The sequence below is a fragment of the Hippocampus zosterae genome, chromosome 6 (genome assembly GCF_025434085.1).
Source record: "Hippocampus zosterae strain Florida chromosome 6, ASM2543408v3, whole genome shotgun sequence".
NCBI lineage: Eukaryota > Metazoa > Chordata > Actinopteri > Syngnathiformes > Syngnathidae > Hippocampus > Hippocampus zosterae.
The window spans coordinates 19,238,550-19,242,279 of record NC_067456.1 but is presented as its reverse complement, the minus strand read 5'-3'; positions in this window follow the sequence as shown (position 1 = coordinate 19,242,279).

Below are 3,730 nucleotides of genomic sequence, written 5' to 3'. Positions count from 1 at the left end.
CAAAATTATCTCGCGCGCTTCTTAGTGTTTTTCCAGTTCACAACGTTTGTGTGCTTGTGCACAAGCGCGTGCGTACGTGTTAGAAAGCGAGACAGCGAGAAAGTGTGTGTGTGTGTGAGAGAGAGCGAGTGAGCGAGAGAGAGGGAGAGAGAGAGATTAGAGAGAGAGAGAGCGTGCAAGAGAATGTGGTTTGGAGAGAGAGAGAGAGAGAGAGAGAGAGAGAGAGAGAGAGAGAGAGAGAGAGAGAGAGAGAGAGAGAGAAAGAGTTATCGTGAGAGAGTATGAGAGAGAGAACCACAATACTGTATGTCAAGAATTTTGAGTTGAAATGTAGACAGTTCTGTATCAATAAAGTTTGACTGGTTGATTCATATGAAGAATATTAAAACAAAATTGTGTGAATGTGAGTGTGAGGTGAGATGTGTAAATGTGTGTTTGGATGGTGACCAATCCAGGGTGTACCCCCATCTCGCCAGAAGTCAGCTGGGTTAAGCTGCAGCAGTCCTGCACAGATAAACCGAATTGAAGGTTTATGGAAATGTAAGAATGAAAATGTTTACTATAAGCCCGACTTGCATTTTCTGTTGATTGCCTTTTTTCATTGCCTCATGAAATGACCACTGACTCCTTGGATCATTTTATGGCATTATAATCCATCATTCCTGAAAACTACAGAAGCTCTTGAAATGAGAAGAGCAGTAACAGTCACACTATATGAACAAGTGAGTAATTTTGCATTCTTTTCAGTCTAATTGAGAAAGAGAGAGAGAGAAAACATGCACCGCCCTAAATCCACAGAGCACACAGAACCCTTTCACAAGAGTTCTGGGAGAGACCTTTATTTGTCCATTCCAATCACAGAGAAAGGAAGGTTTCAAGCTTGGATTGGTTTGAGCTGGAAGATTAGATGAAACCAGAGTGTTTTAAACCTCTTCTGTGGCCATGGATTAGAGTCAGGCAGTCCCTGTACTCCAAAATGAAACAATAAAGGGTATGGTGGATCAGTGGGAGATGATGCAAGGCAGGGACAGCTGGAAACCTGAAGGTATTATCCCAAGAAGCATAAAAAGCAATTAGAAGAGGCGTGATTTGGTATATTATAACTGAAAATCAGGAGACGTGAAGTTGAAACAAAAATCCAGCTGCCTCAAATACATCCACCCTAACCCTAACCCTAACCATTTCAGTTCATCATTTCATAGATGTTGAGCAATAGGGGATTCACTTGAATGGTTGTTAGTATAATGCATGCAAAATAGCATGCCCCATAAATTGAGATGTTGATTTGGACCACTAGTCAATTAGTGCAAATGGAGTTAGGCCCTTAACTCCTGAGCAGGAGATAGGAGGAAGTGTTGGCAGCCCTGTCATGAGCACAAATAGCCAGATAGCCTAGCCGAGATCATCATCAATTATTCCTGGCATCTCAGTTTACTCGAGGCCAAGGATGATACTTGGGACAACGTCACTGTGCCTTTGAGAGACAGATCCCCCTTGAGGAGCCAGTGACGTTGAGGTTTAGAGATTGGGCTGTGTATAAATATTCACCCAAGGGACTGTGTGTAAGGAAATCCCTGAAATGGCACTCTCCTTCACAAAGTCACACAGTCTGACACACAGGTCACTTTACAGCTCATCACCGAATTAGAAGGCTGAGTAACAGCCGGACCACTGTGTGATACACATACCGTATTTTCCATACTAAAAGGCGCACTGGATTATGAGGCGCAGCTTCACTGAATGGCCTGTTTTGTCATTTTCTTTTCATATATTGGACGCATCACACTATAAGATGCAATCTACAATGCATACACTAGATGGAGCTACACTCAAGGAAATGCCAACAGAACTGTAGCAACGCAGCTCGAGTGAAGCGCACCTCAGTAGTCCATAGTCCACTACTCTCTGCTGTGCGTGCGTAACCGCGAGCACGTACGCACGTGGTTCAACCAATCGGCGCCGATGCAACCCACATCACAGATCAAGGAAGCTTTGAACAAATGACAACAGTTAAGATAACTTAGCTGTTGAGTGGCGTTGCTACAGAACGATCAAATGTCAGTTAAACTTATTTATAAAGTAGCGACACAGTTCACTTAACGAACAGCAAGTTATAACATTGACTCGTTAACATTGAACTCTCTTGCCGCTGCTCTATTTCCGTGATCAACTGCGTAACCCGATTGCCTTAAGCTTGAACTCTGCGTTGTATCATGTCTCTGGCAAGGAGGCATTTTTAGATCAACATATTACTGTAATAACTATACACAAGGCACATCGGATTTTAAGGCGCGCTGTGCGCTTTTAAGAAAATGAAAGGCTTTTAGATGCACCTTTTAGTGCGGAAAATACGGTATTGTATATGGGCCACCGACATTTCAACTCTTGGCATTGAAGCATTAAATTGCCGTGAAGGAACAAGCCCAAGGAAGAATATCGCATACTCTGCTTGTCAACTTCAGATGTCACATAATTTAATTTGACTGAGGATGTGAGGCAGATGAAGATTAAGACTTGGTTTTAGTCATTAGACAAATTGAAAATAAAATGCAATACAGTACTGTGCTCTGTACACCCGAATATTGAATATTTTGATGGTATTATTCATCGCATTCTTCGCTCACATGCACAGGACTTGTGCTGGCGAATTTCTGCACAGGTAACAGATGCAGTAATTAGGGCTTGACATTTTGCATTAATGGAATTTGCTAGAGAACAAAGGAATGAGAAAGTAACGTGAGGTCACAAGGATCCCAGTCACGGTAACTCTAAATTACCCTGCTAAATACACTGAAATACATTGCACGAACCTTCATTTTGCCTTCCTTTAAAACTTGTAATGTGTGCACGGACAAGCACTGCGTTGTGCTATCAGAATGGGAAGAGAGGATAGCATGTGTTGGAGTGTGTGTTGGATGAGCATTGTATCGTCTCGTGATTTTCACTCCCCTTCCTGTTTTCCTTGGGGAGCTTTTCAGGTGTGAATGAAGAGACCGACGAGAGTGAGGAGTGACTGGCTTGCCCATTGAGGAGGAGGAGTACATCACACAACTTTAATAAATACGTATCATGCTGAAAGAGGCAGCTTATGCGCAGCACTATCAGCATGGCTCAACCATCCTCCCTTGGAATGGTAATGAGGGAGGCAACCAAGAGACTGCAGTTAATATTCTTATCAGCTTTTTTTTAACCCTCCTCTTAAAAGGTGAAACGTTTTCTCATGGCCAGATGACTTGATTCTGCTCCTGTGAAATTGGCTTTGACTGCTCTGAGCATTTCTCAACAATGAGGACACTCAATTATGTGTGATAAATCCCTTTTCTACATTTTGCTACACATCATATGAGCCAATATGTTTTATTCAGTTCCAGTCCAGTCGATGCATTTCAGAGCAATTGATGTCAATATTTGAACACATTGGTTCATCAAAGAAATAACATTTAGAATGCAATTCCCATCACCATCATTTGGAGGCCTGAGATATGTCGGCAAGTAAAATGCAAGCAACTGAGGTGGGCTCTTCGATCTCTTGTGTTGAGGTCGCACAGGTGGTGAAAAAGGTCCTCGGTGACAGGTGCTCCTGGGGTGGACAAGTTTTGCCTGGAATCCCTTGAGGCGTTGGATGTTGTCGGGCTGTCTTGGTTGACAGGCCTCTGCAGTACTGCATGGACATCTGGGATTTGGGCTTGGAAAGCTTTCAATCATGTCTCTCCGGGGGAATGTATGTGTG